The following is a 4,849-nucleotide window of genomic DNA, read 5'->3' as shown; positions in this document are numbered from 1 at the left end:
AAACCGGGAATTCTTTGTAATGGAAGGCCAGGATTTTTTTTTTTCTCATTTCAACTTCAAGTAACCATTTATGCAATTGAAACTCTTCACGTACAGCACTTGTACACACAAATGCTGAATAAATCTCATGATTGACAGGCGGGTAAGTAACTTGGGAATGATAAACAAGAATGGCTTGGGTGGCATACTGTCAACAGAAAATTAGATCAAAGTATTCTTTTGTTATTTTGCCACGAGCATAGTTTGTCGCCAAAGGGGTAGTATAACTATGGAACCTTGACAGTAAGGAAGAGGAGGACGACCTTACAAGGATTTCCTATTACCATGAGGGGTGGTGTCGATGTACTGACGATGATGTATCTGGACGGCCTAACAGACAGTGAATGGGACAAACTCTTAAGAACCGACGTTGCATCCTCTAAGGGTAAACAGCTTTCCACATATATTAATAAAGATGATGTGATTTTTTTGGGCTACTTAACAACATAGGACATGCGCAATCATTAATAATCAACAACAAAAGCAAAATCTAACCGAGAGATCTAGTCCCTGTGATGATTTAAAACTTTTTATCGTGATATATATTAAAACTTTAAGAATTCTTTGGTCATTCCTATTACACTTTTGAAAATCTAATGGGAGACGGATTCTTCAAAACAAAGTTAACTTCTGGTATGTGAAAGAGGCAACGTAATAAAGTATGGCAACTACGACACAAATATGGAGAATGAAATAGAAAATTTTGAAAGTATGTACATTAGTCCTTCGGCTGTTCATATTTACCAGTGCACGAATATTCGAAATGCCCTTTGAGGGATACTGAACATCGAAAAGGACAGATCATAAGAAGGCCCACTGTAGACTAGTGCCACTACGACAGTCCGATTGAAAACTAAACTTGACTGACTACAGCAAGTTTGGTTCCTGGTAAACACCTTCGAACAGCTGTCTTTAAAACTGGCGAAATATTCCGCTCACTTGGAGAAATGAATGACAATCATATCCACGAAACAAAACCGTAGATCTCTTTGCGAACAACTGATTGATCTACTTTAATCCTGTAGTAAATTTTGATGAGAATGAATCTCTAAAGAACGATAAACAAAAAATTGCCGTAACATGTTGAATCCTACTTCAAAATCACGAGAATGATTTCCTCAAGGATACCTCCAAAAAGAGCCACGTAATGCAAGCTTTCAACAAAACTGCAACGCAGATTTTACCCTTCCCGTCCACTATATGGACTGGTGATGACATCCCACGCAATCTTCCCCTTCATAAAGGAATGAAATATGGCTCCGGTGCCGTACAAGACCCCCTTTATTATTGGCCTTGTCAATGGGGTCCATTTCTCCCCGCGTTCAGAAGCCACTACAGAATGCCCTAAATATTTACATCAAGAATCAAACAGGCTTGGCTGGTAAATGGACTGAGTGCTGTTTGTTTACAATGAAGGTACCACCAATCCACCACAGCCCTCAGGCCTGACCCTTGTCATTCAACGCATCGTCTTAACCACTTTCCACCTTAAATCTTAACTAAAACAAAAAGGCCGCCATCCGTAACGCGCAGAATACACAGCTCGATCTATTCGCGCTAAAACGCAAGGTCCTCTAACTCTTCAAGATTACAGTTCTGCACGATATACTTCAAATAAACACAAAACTAGGAGATGCATACACACACACACACTATATAGAACATCTATAATGTGTATAATATATACGAATCTGTATATACATACACATACATTTACACACACAAAGGCAAATTGGTGGCATTTTGGTTGTTTCAAGATGATAATCATCACAAACAAAAGCTGAATTAGGTGAAATTAACTTTCTTTAAAAATGAAACTGATTGGTAATGCCACAAGAGGACCGTTGTGTAAACTGTCGAAAGTTTTTTTTTTCTCCTTTTAACCGTTTTGCATTTGAACAAAATAGAGTATCACACATAATTGTGGTATTTTTTAACTGATCCATAAGCATTCCACCAAGCTAATCTTCACCACGTATCAATGCTTGACTTATAATGACCAATACAAATCCAAACATCCTTTCATAGCCACAAACGCGCACAAAGAAGTTGGGGAAAAAATAAGCTACAGGAAAATTATTCGGAAAAATGTTAACAAATGACTAACAATGTTACACACAATAAGAACAGTTTAAAATCTAAATAAAGCCATACAAGGAACGTTTTAGAAGTAGCAATTCCCCCCTTCCACCTTACCCAAGGTCAAAATTCCACATAGCTAAACGTTCAACTTGACCCGTCCGCAAAAACCAATCAGACGCTCATCTCGACCCCTAATGTTTTGATACCCAGCTCCTTACCACTTCGGTGGTAGGTAACCGACGAAAGAAAGACATCCCCCAACTCAAATTGCTCTTCTAAACTGACGGGACAAATTTCTCCAAGAGAAACAAATTCCCATAAATATCTGTCGTCACATTTCTGGCCTGCTGCTCCTACGTATATACAAGCACCTGTTCGCAGCATAATGACAGCCACCACCCACCCGTCCGCTTCCATCAAGGGAGCGGGAGAGCGAAAGCCGCTAAAACAAAACTTTTCGCGGCGCGCGACAATTCCACCAACTACAAATGAACCCTTTTAGAGGAACCTCTTCAAAAACCAACCGCACGACAAACCCGTCCCGCTCCCTTCTACACCACGAATACGACCAGCCATCATGGCTTTCTTGATATGGGATGTGTGTGTGTGTGTGTGTAAGTGTGTGTGTGTGTGTGTGTGTGTGTGTGTGTGGGGGGGGGGGGGGGGGGCTTTTAAAAAGGATTTCTACGCAGACCAAGGAGGAGGTTACTATACACAGACCAAGAGGGGGTTAGATTGACCTCCTTGACACAGACGGACCAACCTCCTGAGCTCCCACAACTTGGTAATGACAGATGCTCACACTCCTTCGTAATTACGTCTACTCCTAACTAATTTTGTACGAATATTATCGACGCAAACGGACCGAAAGTATATCCCCTTGCATTGCGGCTTGGAAGCAACCTGCTGCTTTTACTTTAGTTTAAATCATCCAGTCCCCACGTCTCCTCATTTCCAAAGTGAAAGGATATCTACAACAAACCTATCGGGTCACATCCAAGAGTGACTGACCAGTCATACAATCACAAAGTGACTATGTTACTTCAACGAAGAATTTGAATTCGATTAAATATTAAGCCACGAGCCATTCTGCTGGACTTCAGAACACAAACTAAGGCTAATAACAGTGATAATAGTGATTTTCATAAATCACCATACCAAACAATACTCCGTCTCAAATGCCATTAACCTACATCAAAATTTAGAGATTTTAAAGTAGTTCGACAAAAATAGGCCTTGGTCAACTAGGGCACGTTCTGTTAATTCGTATATCAATACAATTTCCAATGAAACTTTTCAGCTTAGCACGGATGTGAATGGAACAGAATACAGAAATTAGGCCCAGGGCCAAGCGCTGGGACTCTGAGAGGTCATTCAGCGCTGAAAGAGAAATTGGGGTTAAAGGGGGTTTGCAACGTGGAACAGGAGGAAGACCTCAAAGAAGTTGCCCTTTGAATCAATTGTTAGCAGATGATGGGAGAAAGATAATAAGAATGGAAGTAAAGAAAAATAAAAAGGAATTGCTGCTAGGGGTTGAAGGGACGCTACCAAGAACCTTAAGTAATGCCTACAGTACACCATGCGAGTCAGGTGCCTGGTGGTTTGTCGATTGTAGTGGGTAAATCACAAAGGACTTGCTATGAGCCGGCTGGTCACGCCCGTCGGAGCGATCACTCTAAGGGGAAAACACGTCTACTTGAAGTATTAAGGTTCATCACATCCGTTAAAACGGTATATCTCCATTAGGTATTTATCACTAGAACATAAGGCGTATATTCTAATCCTACATACAATCCGTACATTCTAAACTTTTTCTCCTGAAAAAAGTTGAGTATATCTAAGTTTAACCAGACCGCTGAGCTGATTATACCAGCTCTCCTAGCGCTGACCGAAAGGGTTACATATTTTTACGTGGCTAGGCGCCAATTGGTTACTTAGCAACGGAACCTACAGCTTATTGTGGGATCCGAACGGCATTATATCGAGAAATGCCCTCTAGAAAAAAATGTCAAAATCTCTCTAAAACAACCATTGTCCTTTTTCCCGCCAACTCCTCAAATTCCAAGACATCCATTTTCCTCTTTCATGCAAAATAAATGGTCTAAATCCCCCCCCTCCTTTTTTTTTAAACAAAGTAACAAAGATCTAAATGACCCGATTTCCTTTTTCCCATGGAGCCAACAAAATCAGTCTAAATAATGCTCTTCCGAGGCGAAGCGATCAAAAGCTGCCATTCCTATTTTTACGATTAATTGTAATATTCTGTCTAAACTGGCCTATACATTTTTCATTTATGTGAATCCAACAAAATCGGGCAAAACATGAATTTTTTTATTTTTTATTACAAAATACTGAAATTCGTACAAAATATATACCTTGTTTCAGACAAAGCCACCAAAATTTAGCTAAACTTATGATTTTATTAAAAGTAATTGCTGCCCCAGCTACGTTAAATTTATAGAGATTCTTCTCTATTTTCCTAATTATGGTTTCCTCATTGTTGCTTAAAATGGTGAGCAACGCACCGAAGGTTAGCCATGTCTAAATTAGGTAATTATGAGAGTCAATTTTAATTTTATTCAAAGATGCCCGCAACGCAGCTGCGGCAGCAATTGCTTTTAATAAAACATGTTTCAAAGAGGGTTTACTTCCAGCATAAACTTATTATTATTATTATTATTACTTTTCAGGTGAACCTATCAAAATCTGTCACAATTCTGTGAAGATT

The sequence above is a fragment of the Macrobrachium nipponense genome, chromosome 22 (genome assembly GCF_015104395.2).
Source record: "Macrobrachium nipponense isolate FS-2020 chromosome 22, ASM1510439v2, whole genome shotgun sequence".
Taxonomy (NCBI): domain Eukaryota; kingdom Metazoa; phylum Arthropoda; class Malacostraca; order Decapoda; family Palaemonidae; genus Macrobrachium; species Macrobrachium nipponense.
This window is presented reverse-complemented; position numbering follows the sequence as displayed.